This window comes from Anomalospiza imberbis, chromosome 9 (assembly GCF_031753505.1).
Source record: "Anomalospiza imberbis isolate Cuckoo-Finch-1a 21T00152 chromosome 9, ASM3175350v1, whole genome shotgun sequence".
Classification (NCBI taxonomy): domain Eukaryota; kingdom Metazoa; phylum Chordata; class Aves; order Passeriformes; family Viduidae; genus Anomalospiza; species Anomalospiza imberbis.
Window position 1 is genome coordinate 23826939 of NC_089689.1, and position 17308 is coordinate 23844246.

The 17308-nt window shown below is 43.6% G+C and overlaps 1 long non-coding RNA gene across 1 annotated transcript in view; it reads left to right on the plus strand.

The window, feature by feature from the left end:
* The window catches only part of LOC137478701 (uncharacterized), a 99549-nt gene extending 83186 nt beyond the window's left edge, over positions 1-16363 (plus strand). The window contains exons 3-4 of the long non-coding RNA XR_011001740.1: positions 10858-10956; positions 14279-16363. This is a non-coding gene — a long non-coding RNA (uncharacterized lncRNA). The remainder of the gene's footprint in view (positions 1-10857; positions 10957-14278) is intronic.
* Positions 16364-17308: the final 945 nt, after the last annotated feature.

Consider the following 17308-nt stretch of genomic DNA (forward strand, 5'->3'; position numbering starts at 1 on the left):
TGCCCATCCTGCTGTGTCTTCTCCTTCACTGGCAATCACAGCAAAGCCAATTCACTGTAGGATGAGCATTTTATCTTAATGTCTTTTGTCTGTCCATCTCTTTCAACTGGATGTGACAGTCAGCCATTAAAAGACTGATTTAAGTGAGGTGCTTTGAATCATGTACCAAGGGTTAGTAAAAAAGAGTTTCCCAGTGTGTGTGGGGCGAGCACTCCAGTGGAGATGGTAAGAACGGGAGACCCTGAGGACCAAAACTGCAGGTGTCCTGCTTGGATTTAGCCTCAAAAAATCCTTCACTGACTTTGTTTGTGCAGTAGCTATTTTGCAAAATAATTGCATTGCTCATCTGACACCTTCCCCCACCGTTAAATTCCACTCTGGAATGGCTCCACTGAAGAATGTATCACACATGCGGCACAAAATGTACAACACGTACGTGTCTGATGTTGCTGTTATCGCTTGGAGGGTCTGACTGGCATATTGTCAAACATTTTACAATCTAACAAGTTGCCAAATACCTTCTAATTAAACAAACCGTTCCTTGCATAATGCCAAACAATTAAACAGGTTTATAGTTTTTAATCTAACGCTGCATCTGGTTTAAAGGTCTGTGTTAAATATCAAAGTTGTCTCATCATCCAATGACAGCTGACAGCTGATGATGGGGCATCTCATCCTCCCATCTGGAAGTGCCTGGAGAATTCATGTTTCTCAGTTTTTTTTTCCTCCTTAAGTATATTCGTGACAAGTTTTACACAAAACCTTTTCTTGACATGGCTACTGTTGGGGAAATACTTTTCCTACACAAAATAGGGTAAGGTTCCACATTATTTTCTTGAGAGCTTTCCTGCAGGATTTGGTGAGTCATTCCTTTAAACAAGAGCATGCGCCCATGGCCTATTTAAGGACCAGATCAGAAAGTCTGGTAGCAACCAGAGAAGGTTTGAAAGGATTCTCAGTGTCCAAAGTGATTCATCTGAATGTCCAAGATGGTCCATCTCATTCCCAGACTCCACCACATCACCATTTGCAACAGCTGGTCCAGACCTCATCAGAGAGGTAAAGAAGGGTTGCTGAAGCTCTCTGGAAAGCTGATGTGATGAAGAATGCCTCAAAAGTGATCCTGGATGAAAGCTGAGGATTATGGCTTGCACCTGAACTATAAACAGAAATGTTCAACCAGAGCTCACACATGGAGCGGCCAGTGAAATCTGAAGTCTATTGACAGTAGAACCCTAATTTATGACAAATTTCACAGTGGAGGAACTGAAACAGTTGCTTTTTGCTTCTATGGCAACCAGAGGGTCAGGTTCAGCAGCATGTTCATTCAGTGAAACTTTGCTGTGCTATTCAGTGAAACTGTGTAGCTCCAGCAAGGTCTTTACAACCTATTGTTACTTTCTATTGTTACTTGCCTTTTCAACGCTAACCACTCAGGTAGAGGATGAGTTCCATGTAGAAGGCAGGCCAGCACACCAAGCCATAATGAAAACAGTGGCTGGTACAACAGCAGGGCATGTATCTGGAAGAGACAATGCCTGTACCACCAGCCTGGCCCAGCTCTATTTTTGCAGGTGTAAAAGGGCGCTTGCCATTGGAAATAGTGTGGAGTCATTGTATTACACATTCTTTCCTCTGCCGGCATCCTGTTTAAACAGGCTGAGTGCAGCGGGGGTGTCTGCTATTCATTTGCGGATGCCTTGTGATGATATGAAACATAATTGTATAATTTATGCCAAATAAACCAAGGAATGGCTGCTGTTCAAGGGAACTAGCAAGCCCCCAAAGCACTTGAAATATTGGAGCAGGCAGAAAAGATAACAAAGCCTGATCTTTTTGCTGCTCCCTATGTTAGGGCTGCTTTTGTGCAGGGGGAGAGGAAACGGTTAGCGGAAGAATGTGATTCAGATGTGCTTGGAGACTGCTGGAAGTGAGACACACAATGGCTCTGCAAGCCTACTGAGTGACTCCACCAAAGCCAGTGGACTTGCCTGGGAATGAATATTGGCCCCATGACTCTTCTCTCTGTGTAGAGCAGCTCTTCAGATATTTGTCAAAATGAATGCGCAATTGTTTGTTTGTTTAGAGCCAACAATGTCAGGCTGCATGTTACAGCCCTGTTGTGTTTGGCTTGTTTGTGACTTCTCTGCCTGAAATAATTTTATTTTTATATAGCTGTAGTGGAGTGGAGGACTCTGGGGACTTTGTTTTATCTTGTAATGCATGATTCAAGCATTGAACATTAAATTTGGGGCTTGGCTCAGAGGCAGGTCAAAAGAGAATAACTTGGAACAAACTGCTGATGTAGAGCCTTGCTTTCTACGTAATGGCAGGATATTTTCATGCTAAGAAGCTATGAAAAAATCCTCTAGAATTACTACAATCTTACCCTCCAAAGAGATTTTCTGGCTTAAAACTATTACCTCCAGATTTTGCCTCCTGAGAAGGAATGCTTGTGCTACAACAAGGTAATAAACTCCTAGCCTTTTCATTTCAGTATTTCAATTTGGTTTTCAAGAAGTTTTAGGCTGAATGAAAATAGTATCAAACTGCAGTTGATATGCTGCAGTTGTCTAGTTCTGGCCCAGTTCTTGTGAGACAAAACTTTCTTTTTCTTATTGTTCAGTAGCTTCCTTTAGAAAATCTGTCTCATGCAAGTGTTTTCCTGTTAACTGATTTCAACATAATCTGTGTTCAATTCTTCTAACAAAACAATGTTTGTTTGAGGTGCAACCCCGAGCAGGGCAGGACCTTAGGTGTTTGAGAAAGGTGCATGCAGCATCCTCATTAGACACAGGCAAAAAACAGATGTGAGAAAGCATCCCCAGAATTCCTGTTTGCTCAGCTGTTTCACTGAAGCTCCAGTCTGATCCCATCTTCTGCTTCAAGTGGGATTTGTTCAATGTGTGTGAAGGAGATTCTGAGTCAAAGATTCTGATTCACTGGGTCAAAGTGAACCCTTAGTTTGGTGTCCTGAAATTTGTGAGGTTTTTTTTTTTTTTTCAGGTGAAGATAAATGGCTGCTTTTTAAAGAGCTCCTTTGGTACTTTCCAGGAAATCTAAACCTCATGCCCTTGGCCCAGTCAGTCTCCCTTTTCCTGAATGTGCAGCTGTGTAGGTGTGCACTATAGGGTTTGTTATGATTTATGAACAACAAAAAAAAAAAATTAAGTATTTACATCCTCTAAGACTTTGGTGGTTTTCTTTTTTTCACTCTCTTTGACCCTAGTGGAGGCTGAAATCCAAATGTCAAAAGAATGGTATTTAGTGCAGGGACAGAGATGACCTTTTCCCATCAGCTATATTAATGAACTTCATCAGAATGTGGTGTTACTTGGCAAAATAAACCCCCATGTCCTTTCTCTGAGATATATACACATATTGAGGCATAATCGAAAGCTGACATTTTCAGAAGACCATAGAAAGGGCATTCAGACTGTTTTGCAGTCGTGAGAAATATTGACCCTAAAAAATCCCAAGTTTTAATTATGAAAATATGGTTACCCTAAATAATAATTTTTTTTATCTGTTGCCTCAGAAAGACCTCAAATGAGTAATTGCTAAAACTCTTAACATCTCAGAGGTGGAAAAATATCTTGCTGGGGTGAGACCTGTTGCATTAGCAGCATTCCCAAACATGCCTCCAGTCACACAGCATATTGAGGACTCAGCCACAGACCAGAGTGACCAGTATGGATCTGTCTGTCCTGACCAGCGGCATTCTGATCTGAATATTGTTTCTGTCTCTAAATTGGACAGTGCAGCTAAACCTAGGCGGAGGGACTGATCTTTGCCTGTTTGGTCAAATCCTCAAATCCTTTCTGTGGGCTACAAGGTTGTGCTTACCAATAAGCAATAACATTTAACTTCTAGTGATTGTTTCAGATGTTTAAAATTTCCTAATGTTTGAAAGTCAGTGCAGTGCAGAAGCTTGTAGGATCAGGTTCCTTGCAGATCGAATTGCCCTGACATCTGCAAAGTGGTTTGCCTCTCAGTGTCTGTTTCAAATTCAATAAAATTTACAGTAGCCATATCTGACCACAAAATGCTCCTATCAACTGCTTTTCTCTCCTGAAGGAAAAAACATATTTCCATGTTTTTATTTTCACAGAAAAGCATTCAGCACATGACACAATGTTATAGAATGGTATTATAGGATGCCAGAAAACAAATGCAATAGAAAGAGAGAAAAATCATGGTGTCTCTTCTCTGTTACCAATTTTTCTCATTCTGCTGTGAGATAAGAGTTGGAAGGAGGACTCCTTTATAGCATTTCTGTAGATATTCTGGAGGGGGTTTGCTTGGTGTAACACTAAACTGTGCTTGAAAAACTGAAATATGAGTCCTGCAAGATGTCTGCCTGCTCAATGGATTAACAGCAGCAGGGAACTCCTCCAATCAACCAAACCTCTCTCCTCTCCTCTCCTCTCCTCTCCTCTCCTCTCCTCTCCTCTCCTCTCCTCTCCTCTCCTCTCCTCTCCTCTCCTCTCCTCTCCTCTCCTCTCCTCTCCTCTCCTCTCCTCTCCTCTCCTCTCCTCTCCTCTCCTCTCCTCTCCTCTCCTCTCCTCTCCTCTCCTCTCCTCTCCTCTCCTCTCCTCTCCTCTCCTCTCCTCTCCTCTCCTCTCCTCTCCTCTCCTCTCCTCTCCTCTCCTCTCCTCTCCTCTCCTCTCCTCTCCTCTCCTCTCCTCTCCTCTCCTCTCCTCTCCTCTCCTCTCCTCTCCTCTCCTCTCCCTTTGTAAATTCTGGCCAGACTCCATAGATTTAAAATAAAAAGCAGAAGTACCTGCAGAAAGGCTGTGTATTTGTGTAGTAAATTCCAGAGCACTGCAGCCTGATTTTTGTAAAGTCAGTTTAGTTTCAGGCATGTTAATCTCCACAAACCTCTTGTCATGAAACACTTGGGAAAACTCTTCATATTTGGCATTTGACTGTTGGCATTCAATGATGAGATGAGGTCCCTGGGATGTCAGGAAGAAGGACAGCAAGAGGGAGGTGGTTCTATGGATGACTGGCTCAATCGTTGTCTGTTTGACACTGAAAGTTGGGGCTGCTTCTGACATGTTCCAATTTGCAGCACTGCTACCAAATATTACGTGCAATTTTTACCTTGCCATCTGTGTATATGTGCATGCATGCTTAAGAAACATTTACTGTCAGGTAGCATTTCTTCTGGGCTCTGTTGCTGAATCAGGCCTTGTGAGATCTGTTTGTATGCCACTGGATTACTGGGTGGTGCTGGGCAAGCCTTGTTTTCCCCTGTCCTTTGCTTTTCCCGCTCTGTAAAAAAATACTCTGATTTTCTTTGCCATACATAGAGAGGAATTACCGCTGATCAGGCTGGTGGTTGTTATTAGCAACTCAAAATAAGAAATGATAGCTGCCAGTGAAACAGGGAAAGAGCAGATGTCTCAAATAATTTCCATTGACTGCTCCCACTAATCCTGGGGAAAGGCTGTTGCTCTGCAGCATTTCTCCATTACAGCAGTACCAGCAGGTGCTTTCTGTGGAACCAGCCCTGAAATTGAAGCAGGAAAGTTATTGTTGTTACCTCCATAATGATGTGCATCACACTCAGAGCAGTAACCCCTACCAAGAGCAGGAAAGGTTCGATCAAACATGTCAACCTTTGTGGCTTCACCTTCAAACCTCCTGGTATTCAGCTAGGAAACTGGAGAACATGTTATTGCAGTTGAATTTCTGCCTGATCACCAAACAGCCCACCAATTTTGTGAAAATTGCCCAGCCCTCCCACATGAAAAATATATCCTCTCTCAGCATTAATGATTGTAAAGGGTCAGCAATTTTTAATATCCGGTAGTTCCCTTTCTCTCTGCACTCTTCCCTCTCCACCATGCATCTCCTGCATGTTGCAGTGCTGGACTGGAGCAGGGATGGCTGCTGTGGACACTTGACACCATATAACTCATCCAGAACAAAGGGGAGGGACAGCAAGGGAAGGCTAGGAGTTGGAGAAAAGCCCTTTGTAATAAAATGCTCAAATACTTAGAAGTGTCTTCTCTTGAGGGAAGGGAAGTGGGGAAGGGAAAAGGAAAATCCTTCTCAGTTCTAGGCTCTCACACATGAATTTTGTGACAGAGATAAACAAAAAGCAGGTGAAGGCATAGATGTAGTGAGAACAGAAAGCATATGGGTAAGGAAAGCTCAGCATCTTTCTCACAAATCTTTTTCCCAGGGGAAGGAGCTGCTCCTGATTTTGGCTGTCAGCAGAGCTGGGATTTACAGGGTACTGCTGGGCTTTCTCGTCCTAAGTCAAAGTGCAGGAGGCAGCAGCATGCCATAATTGTTGTCATGGCCGAAGAAGAGGGCTGGCTAATTGCCCAATGAGAACATTCCTGAAAAAGTGTTTGTCTGCTTTATGGTTTGTATTCTTTCAAGGTGCAAAATGCTCACCTGACTTTGGTGGTGGTGGAGAATGGAGAAATTTGCATTAAATATTTTTTTATTTTAGAAAAAAAAAAAAAAAGCTAGACAGCAACTAGCCCGGACTTGTTTTATTGGGGTTTCCTTCCACTTCTTTCCCAGCTTAATCCAGCAGTGAGATTTCTGTTCCTCTCAGAAATGGCTAGTTAGCAAATGCCTGCAGTGTTTTTTTCCCTGGCGAAGCAGCAGATGCTATGAGTGTTTATTTATGAAGAATGACCCTATTGCTGTGTTTTCCCAAGCACAGCTGAAAACAAGCAGCTGAAAACTAGCAGTGGGAGATGGTTTCTTTGCATATGGTTCTCCTTCTGTCTGCAAAGCCTCCACGTTTTCTCTCCCAGGATGATGCCAGTAACTCTTGCATGGTCTCAGGTGCTTCTCTCATACCTCCTCTGAGAGCTCCTAGGGCTGTATTGCCTTTTCACTCTCAGATCAGCCTCCTGCTCCTGTACTACATCACCTTCCTTTGGAAATACCTCCTGTCCCTCAGTGCACCACTCTGCACAGTTGACTTGTTTGGAGGTGGTTTTCCCTTGTCTCAGTCATTACTAAGCAAGTATAATCTAAGACTGATTACTTCTAGCCAGAATGGAAGGTGGCCTTCATGTCCTGCAGCCTCACTCAGGTGACAGACAGCAGGCAGAAAACTGATGGGGTGCATCTCTGTTGAGAGATTTTTGGAGCCAAAACTGGGAAGTAGTCTGCTGGCCCACGTGGCAAAGGGCACAGAATTTCATCTGCCTTCTGCAACATCATGACCAGTGTAATTCCCTAGCTAAGAGAAACCCAAACTGAATGGCCTGCAAGTATCCTGCTCACTCACAAGCTCAATTCCACAGCAAGAACTTCTTCCCTTCACTCCCAACAGACCATGTGGACAGTGATACAGACATTAGCAGAGCAGGTCAGTACTGTAAGTGGGATCAGGAGCTGCAGATAGATGCCTGACCTCAGTCCACATTCCTGGACACCTTGGTATAGCAATACTCAAGGTTCCTCTTGAAATGCAGCCCCTTTTCCAGTTCCTTGCTTCAGTCCATTGGGCCAGGTTTCTCAGGGGAGAAGGGCCAGGCATGAATTTCATGCCAGCTCTCTGTTGTACCTTGTCTCATGTCTCAGTGCTTTCTGTCATGGCACCCAGGCAGCTTTCTTGTCCCATGGCTGCTCCACGAATCCAATCCTGTCTTCTTAAATCTAATGGAAAGGAACAAATACAAATGAAAAGGGTCAGAGGCGACATCAGTGAAAGGAGACATCAGAGAGGGTTGGCTGCAAGGAAAGACAAAGGAGTTCAAAGTGCTCTGAGATGGTGAGGTGCCAAGGAGAGGAGAGAGTAGGAGGTGACACACCAGACTAAGGCAGCAGAAAGGCAATAAAGTGTTTTGAGTGCACTGGAGCAGAAATGATATGCCAGTTGTTTTCAGTTCCCCAGATGTGAGAGGCTTCATGAATTGATTCAGAGAACATACAAGAAAAAGACATGAGTGTATCTTGTGCCCCTTCTCTTTTTCTGTCTTTGTTCAGCTAAATCCTGAGCATGTTGGGCTGGGACTGCTTTTCAATATGTGCATACCCTCCATCTCACACCCCACGATCCTCCACAAAGTGCTGGTGAGAGAAATAACAGCTTGTGTGAAAGGGGAAATGGTCTGGGAATGGCTGAGGCACAACCACTCTGATGTCCAGTGAGGGTGCAACAATATGCACCAACTCTTCCATTGCCTCCCTTTTGAAAAGGAGAGGAAAAAAAGCCCCCCCAATCCATGATGCACAAACATGTTATTTTTCCTCTCTTGGAAACAAACGGTCTTTTCAATTAGACTGATTTGTCTCTGAAACAATCAATCTGAGGTTTATAAAAGCAAACACTTGAGTAATTAGTTCTATCCAGGAAGAATATTAACTCTGTTTGTCTTTGTGTAATTAATCACCGACCCTGCCAGCTCTACAAAGCCTCCTTTGCACAGATGGGGCGGTGAAGGAGGCGAGCAGAGGGCAGGAGCGAGGTGAGTAATAAGTGATATACAAGCAGAGGGTGTCAGGCTGCTGGAACACAATCCTCCCCCCCCCCACACCTCAACAAGTGCCCACGTAAATTCTGTGAAACCATATCCCAGCCACAGAGGCTGTGAAGGCCTGCTACTTGAAGAAACAATAAATAATGTTTTTAAATATAGTTATTTATATTAACCTTTTAGCCGTGGGGACATTCAGCTCTCTGTGGTTCACATGCCTAATTGATAAAACATTTGCAGTGTTGTTTGTGTAGCACTGCTGTAACCAGGGCCTCAGCCACTGGCAGGTGAATTGGCACTCAAATGCCTTCAGCCAGAGGAATTGCAGCCTCTGGTCTGGCTGGACTGAGCATTGCCAAGTGCCACCCCAGAGCTGGCTCCGTGTCAGTGCCTGGTGTTACAAGCAAGCTGTAGTTTATTCTGATCTCAAGCCTACAGGGAATGAAGCAACTTCAAGTCTCGTCCTCTATCCCTGACCTCTGGTTTAACTTTGAGGTAATGTTGGGATTTATTCAAGTGTTGTTCAACAGCATGAAGTAAGGTTGAGGTTTGTTTCCTTCTTCTTTTATGTCTGGTATGATTGTACAGACCATCTCTCCTGTGCTACATCAGTGAGATTTTTTTAAGTGATTTAACAGTAGCAGCTGAAAACACTAGAATAAAAAATAAAAGGTACCAAATATGAAACATTCTGTAAACACATAACTAAGGAATGCCAGGCAAAACACAGCAAGTCAGGCAGATGAGAAGAGTAGCAGGAAGATGAACAGGACTGATGGGCACCTTGTGTTGACTGAGAGAACAGCAGACTCCCTGTTGTAAGAAACTGTCTTAATTTCTGCCCACAGTCCTATAGCACTTCTGTGTGTCCTTGATATAAGATGAGGAGATGCATCTCTCTGAACTCTTGACAGAGCCCAAGGGGATGGGGAGCTTAATTTGTCTGCCAAGACCTTGGTGATGCTCATCATGGCCATTGCCACGGCTGATCACGGGTGTGTAAAACTGGCATGCAAATTGCCAGGGGGGAAATGGATGGTTCTTACTCCTCCACACCTCTAAAATGCTTCCACCTGTGAAATCAGGAGACATTTTTTCACTCATCCTGGTTCTTTTCCTGGTAAGGTTTTGCTGTGACATGCAGAACACAGTGGTCTGCATGCAGATCACTGCTGCTGCTGGCAGCTTGTGAACAGACCCAGGCCAAGCTTTTCCATTAAGGAAGAAAAAAAGGTTCTCTCTCTTTTCTCACTCTTTATTTTGAGCTACCTTGCTATCACAGCCACTCTTGGTTGCATCCAAAGAAGTTGAACTCCAGGTCAGAGGAAATCTGATCGTCCTCTCCCACCTCCTACCCCTGAGTGGCTGTTCATTAAGGTGAGGTATAGCTTTACCTTCACAGGACACTCCTTTTGCTCTTTATCAGCCCTGCTGAACACTGAGCAGGTCACATATGGCCTCTGTCAGCTACACTGCAAATCTTTTGTACCTTTTAATGAAAACATTGCCAGTGTTTTCCTTCTGTCGCTGCTGGAACCCAGCCGCATCTTGGTGATAAATGGTGCCTATTGATGAAGGAATGCCCCAGCCAGACCCACGACTCTGCAAGGACACTGTGCTGATCCCAAACTGCAGCCAGGGGTTGTCTCCACCAGCCCTGGGGTTTCAGCCCCTCCCTGCAGGTGGGGAAATAAAAATCTCTGCCACTGCTTTTTGCACTAAGCATCGGGAAGGCTGAATTTCTGTATTAAATCACATTGTGGTCATAGCTACTAAATTATGAGATTGTCTATCATCAACTTCAAAACACAAACTGAAAAGTTGTTTTTTGGACTTCTTTTACAAAATCTCTCAATTTAAAATGCCAGAGAGCTTGTTTCAATTTGATAATGGGCAGTAGAATAGTGAGGGTTTATGGCAACCCAGTGAATGGCTCTGCAACTGTGTCACATAAAACCAGAGACCAAGATGTGAAAGCAAGGGATGTGTAAGAGTTTTGAACCCAGGAACCAGTTTGTGTGCCCTCTGCCACATGAACCTACTGCTGGTGTGAGACAAACCTGAGCTTCTTCTGTGGCTCCCTCTGAGCCCCTACCTGGGCCAGGTGATGAGTGCCTTTCTTTGGTTTGAGAGTTCTGTACAGTGGAGATACTGACAACATCTGAGGCTCACAGCTCTTCGGTGCTTTCCTGTGGTCTGTTCCTGGGGGAATTTCCATTTCCAGGAGGAAATACTAGTTCTCCCAAAGCTCACCAGGACCTTGCTATGCCAGGGCAGGCATTTACTCCTGTGACCTTTTTGTGGTGACAATCACAGTTATGGAGGATTCGGTCCTTCTCTTTTATCCAGCTTAAAACTACGCTGACAAGAAGACATTTGCAATGTTTTAATTTTTTTTTAGATAGATCACCTAGTAGATTAAACTCCCCATGCAACTCTGTGATTGTTGGTGTTGAGGTAAAAATAGAACCTGGTCCATATGGCCAGGAGCTGGAGAAAGGTGAGTGCTTGTGGCTTTGTTCAATGATCTTAGATCACTGTAGAGCAGCCATTCATCCTCTCCCTTTAAAGAATCACAATTCCATTGTTGGATAATCTTAGGCCAAGCCCAAGCTGGGTGTCAAGATGGGTGGTCATCCCAATAAAATATAGGATATCGGGATGCAACTCAATTTAGCAAATAATCTGCCAAAGTCAGTGACCCTGTAATTAATGTCTAAAGAAAAGGAAAAGAAAATCTTTTCTTACAGGAAGGGAAATAGATTTTAATGTCTTCAGGGAGTTACACAACTGAGCAGTGCTGTCTGAGAATGGTAGCTGGGGAAAGGAATCACTCTCAGTTTCCAGTTTCAATACTTCACTCACAGATGCAAGAGACTGGAGAAGTCAAGACAACCTAATGACCATGGGTTCAAGCATATTTTTTTCTATTCAGTCTGAATGGCCTTCTCTGACCTTTACTGAAAATTTATCAGAAAAGATCTTATAAAGATACATTACCATCCCTTTGATATTTTTCTTTTCTGTTTCTTTCTTTTGTTTCAAAAGTACGATGACTTTTCCTCAGCCACTGTGGCTGTAAATTGAAATTCCACTCAAACACTGCCTTGGACACTCAGCACTTCAGCGTTTGTGTCTTCAGCCTTCACTCTAAAGGGTTTTCTGGAGACTCAAGAAAAATGGGGAAATAATGTACTTGTGTTTCTCTTCAAAGCAAGGCAGCTGGATACAGGGCAGATTAACCTGATAGTCACATTTCTGCCTTTGTTTTAAGACAGCTTTTGCACTGCTTGAGGCAAACTCAGCAGCCTTTCTGCCTCCATATAGTTTGAAAGCATTCCTGAACGTGTCCACCACAACAAGAGGTTCCACATTCTCCTGTGGAATGGGCACAACTGCATGGCTGTGGTCTGTGGATGAGTACCAGGCCCAGGGGGAGGAGAGGAGGTGGCAGGAGCAGGATGATAGGGCAAGGGGCACAGAGATTTCTGTAGGAGAATCTGCCTGTCCCCTGTTCAGGTACAATTAGAGTTTCCTCACGCCTGACACCACTGATAGGGCAAAGCACTGACAAAGAGTTTGTACAACCTGCTCATTTCTCCATTCAATCCATTAGATGCAAAACACCATTTTCAGAGACTTCTGCTTTTTAATGATTCTTCACAAGTCTGGGAGGGAACTCCCATAGTTCTTTGACCTTTTCTGTACACAACTGACAGAAGGCTACCCATATCACCTGTCCCGTATGTAATCTCTGAAAATTATGGGAAGTCTTACCCGTAACTTTGGCAGTCCTGGCAAGACACAACTGCAACTGCAGAAAACATGAACAGAACTGGGTGTTTACTCAGTGCTGCCCTTTTAGGCCACAATGACATTGTGGAAAGAGACAAGCTGTTTCTCTTTGATAGCGGATTTTGGAAGGTGGATCAAAAGGGGATTTGTCCAGTGGTTTCAGGAAACTGGGGTGGGGGAGGGAGAGTACATTTATGTGAGAAGTCATGGCTGTTCCCACAGAACAGAGATGAGAAAACCTCTTCTTCCCCCAATCTGCTGTCCCACTACCCATCTGCCTGAGCGTGAGCTGCTGTGTGACTGAAATGAATCTGACCTTCAGAAAGAAGCAGCAAAATGTTACTTTTTATTCTACACTCATTCTAGCCTTTGGGTAAATGCCTTGGTGGTCTGATACACGCTGGCACAAAGGAGCCATTAATGGCACCGCGACTCTCAAGGAAGCGGCCGTGCCACCTAGGAAGGCACTGCGGTCATAATTCTCCCAAAGGCCTTTTGCTTTCTTTCCCACCTGCCCCAGATCAAAGGCACCAAGGAAAATGGATCTCAGGAGGTGGGGGGGCTTTGCTGTTTTGAGCGTTTGCTTGTGTGTTTTACTGCCATATCCCAGTGGTTGTGCAGCTCCGGTGAAAACCGGAGCTCTATTATTAATTCTCTTGTATCAGTAGAAAGGAGCAGGGCAGCGGGGTCAAGGGAACTGAAAGAGGCCTTGCAAGGCAAGCAAAAGAAAGCATTGAGGGGAAAGTAGCACTATCAACTCTTGTGATGTGATAGCAACTTTCACCATCCTTGACCTCTTTCTGAAAAACTGTGCCTATCAGAGGTAAATGGCTGTGCTGGGAAAGCTTAGAAATTGGACTGGAGAGCAGTTTCAAAAGGATTTTAAAAGCACTGGGGGAAAAAGAGTAACTACATGTTTTATATAAAACGTGAATTGTTGGTGATAATATCAGTAATGTTTTTGAAAAGAGAAATTAAACCTATGGTCATTAATGATATTAAAATGAAATTATTCAAACTAATCACAGGCTGAAATGCAACAGTCTAAGGATTCACAAATATGATCAAAAATATTTGTGTACATATGCTATAATGAAAAATTCTTTATATGTTCTTTATATATAACTGCTGTCTATAGACTTATTTAGGTTTTGTCTTAGATCTAACAGTATGTTTTATACAAGCTGAAGTGTAGTTTTTTGTAAAACACAGGGTTTAAGGCCATTTCCCAGACTATGGGACAGGCAGGTGAGTTCTGATGGAGTCTGAAGCGCACAGGTAGTGGCCAGTGTGAAACTCCTGAGCCAAAAGAAATTCTGGTGGGACACTTTTAAATGCCTAAGAAAGAAGAAAATGACTCAAAGTCATGATTGCAGTGGAGAAGAAGAAACAAGCGGACTTTGGCTTCAAACATGCCCAGACCAGCCTTTCCTGGGCCCTCCACCCCTTGCAGTGTAAGGGGAAAACAGCAAGTTATTATTTTTTGTTTTCTGCTTTCCTACTTAAAAAAAAAAAAAAAGAAACCTCAAACACAGAGCTGCCTCAGTCTGGATGCTGATTTACATCCAATAAGATTCCCATCTCCTGGTCTTACTTGTGCAGTCACTTGAGCAAATGCCGAAATATTCATTACAGAAGGTCACCTGTGCAAGTATTTTCCAACTGTGAGATGCTTCATTCCCTGTAGAGGTTTTTAGGATTACTGTTAGAGTCAAGACTTTGTGTGAGGGAGGAAGGGAGAGAGGAAGCTATCTGTTTATCCAGGTTTCGGTGAAATTGCCATTAACCTGTGACACATGCAAGGCTTGCTGGCTCTACCTGCTGGCTAGAGGGGAAAGCACACTCTCCTGGCTAGAATGTCCTTAAAGCATTAACGTGCCATTTCATGAGACAGTGGATTAGAGATAAGAGAAGAAATCAAAAAGCAGCTGCTACCTGATCATTTTCGAGCTGTCAGGTATGCCAGTAGAGAAAGACAGATGGTGTGGAGCAGAGGGAATTGATAACGTTTCTCTGCTTCCTCTCAGGCTCTCAGTAACTGAGAGATGAAAAACATCAGCCTGGAAACCAGTCCCACTGCAGCAGTTTCATCTGTGTGAAGATTGGAGCTCAGACCATGGTCTGCCCTGCTGCAGCTTGGAGAATTGGGGATCAACTCCATTTGACTTCAATCTCAGCCTGGTCTAGGGCACTGCACAGCCATGGGCTGCAAGGAAGGTTTTCATTACTTAGGATTTTAGCTCCATGGTCTGAGTTCTGATGGAAAAAATGAACAGTTGCACAAGCAAAATGGGGCTTGTCTGTGGTTTAGCTGATCCCTTTTTATTTGGAGTATCTGCAGGAATGAAGTGAATGGTCTCTTCTCTCAGCTTTTTCTCCAAGAAACGACTCCTCCAAACAGCGATTCTTACGCAACCAGTATTACAATCTTGACAATCTAATCCTTTCCTGAACACATTTTCAAAGCTGACAATAAAGAATAGAGTGTTTTTTTCCTTCCTAACTGCCATCCCAGCCTGGCCCTTCATGTCAGCTGGAGCTCTCCTGTTCATATCTTGTCACAGGCAATCCAAGGTATGCCTCTCCAGGAGCCTTAGGGAGCTTGCATGCCAAACCCGGAGATGAAAATCAGTGGGTTTCCTGTGGAAAAAATGCTCAGAAATCTTATCAGCCCAATAATGTTCATTTCCAGACATGTCTAATCCTGAGGGACTTGCCACTGGATTTACATCTGGATTGCATAAGTTTCACTGAAACACCTGCATCAGGCTCCCTCTCCAGTCAGTGGAAAAGATCAGCAGGGTTGACAGAGTACTGCTGGAGGTACTCGCTGGGCTGTAGGACACAGCAGAGTGTAGAGTGACGAGTGTCCTCGCTTGGGCACTACAACAAAGGGCAGAAAGCATCAAGGATACACTGGAGCCCTAGCTAATGACTTTGAGTTATCAGGCTGGAACCCAGCTCCAGTCTTTCCAGAGCAAACCCTGCATAATCTGGTTTTATCCCTTGGAGGAGCAGCTGAGCATCAGCACACAAAAGGCCTGTGCCTCTGGAGAAATAAGAGCTCATTTTTAAAGCAGAACCACTCAGCAAGAGAAGGATCTTCCCCAACCTCTGCCACATATTTGCTAAACTTTGCTCTCCCTGGGGTCAGGACTCCGCCGTTAGACCACCCTAGGTGGCCTTTGAAAACCTCTGCTGTTCAGGAGATGTACCTATGGGATTTGCCAAGCACAGATCACAATGTTGTTCCTTTTTTTTTGTCTGTCACTTAATCCTTCAAACTATTGTCCCACGCACACTGACAGTGACTCGAGCAGCTGATGTCTTCCTTGAGAGACGTGCTCTTCTCCCATAAGCAAGAAACTCAGATGGGAGTGCTCTGCTGGGTGTTTATGGCCCCCTCTGGGTACAAACTGGAGAGAGACATTGCAGCTGGGCTGTCCCGCTATGAACAATTTGGATCCCAAATTCTTTGTCCAAAATTTACTACCACCACCAAGCACAAAAAACAAATACATCAAAACCTCACGGATTGAGAGGGATCTGTCCAGTGTTCTGGTGGAGATAAACCATGACATTGTCCTTTTGTTGCTATGTAGGGTGAATTCTGAGCAATTTTCTGCCAGGAGTTGAAATCCTTCTGTGAGACTTTTAAAAGGTGCTCTGAAGATTGACTTTTCAACTTGTGAATGAGCAACAGATATGGCCAGGAATAGTTGTTGCCTCTTTAATACATGCCTGCCATACTGATTGCATAATCTATGGTTAGAAAATCAGCAAAACTGTCCTAAAAACACTCCTTTGAAAAGTCTGATTGTGTGCATTATTTGCATTTCCTTCCAACAGCTGCTTTGGACACAATGATCAAAATACTCTAAATAAATACTACATTCACAATAATTCTATTAAGAGGATGATCCCATTGTGCCTAGTACTGTCATAGCACTAGCTAATATTAACTTACCCCAAAGTATTTATGTTCTCAAGCTGAGAAATAGGAAAATTAATTTTGTTCACTTTACAGGTGGACAAGAATAAATTATTTGCCCAAGGTCACATTAGCAGTCTATAAAAGATGCAAAAACACAACCCAGTTTTGCTGAACCATATTCTGGAGCTGTAACCACAAGGCCATTCCATCTCTCTCAAAGCAGAAATTGGTTCTGGCTGCAGTAGTTTCTCAGTGAGGGGATTTAACCATCATTTGGTTAATGATGGCTAATGGGTGGGAGGAGGTGAGACAAACCTCACTATTAAGCCCATGATGGTATTCACAGAATTGACCATGTGGATGTCTCTGATGCCCAGAAGAAATTTATTATGGAAGTGACCCTCAAAATCAGTCCACCACTTCTAGCTGCAAATGAAAGTAATGCCCCCTAAACTGCATATCCCAAACATTTCCTCCAAGCAGCACTTTAAAATACATAGATGCAAATATACATTTTTTTATTTAATTGGTGGTGTAGTTCCCTGACAGATTGGTCCAAAATGCAAAGGGAAGGGAGAAGCCACTGGAATGTGGTCTAAATTAATAGTGAATTGTGACACAATCCAGAGCACTCATAATAATCAAGTTAGTATGTTTTACATTTTCTCTCAATGTGTTTTGCATTTTTGCTGCATTGGGAAGGAGGCTTTAGATATTGAAACAACATAATGTTAAACTTGAGAAATGACAATTCAAACACTGGCTGCTTTAAATAGTTTATACCTTGATAGCCTAATGCTCTGTGCAATGTACACATGGCTTTGTTAAGGACCCCTTGGATAAATATAGATTATTTATGGTTAATGGATGAGTGCTATTACACATTGAAAAAACTTGTGACTGCTGCTGGGCTGGCCACTCAGGGATATTTATTTCACACGTGGGCAGTAACAAAGCTGTGGTAAGGAAATGAAGGAGCATTGGCTCCTGTTTTCCTGACCTTGACGTGGGACTTCTCCCAGGGCATGGAGGATGTGTCTCCTCAGTCCCTGCAATCCAGTTTAGCTGTACCAGAGAGATAATGTGCATGCCTTTGCCAGCACCACATCCCACTTCCTCCTGT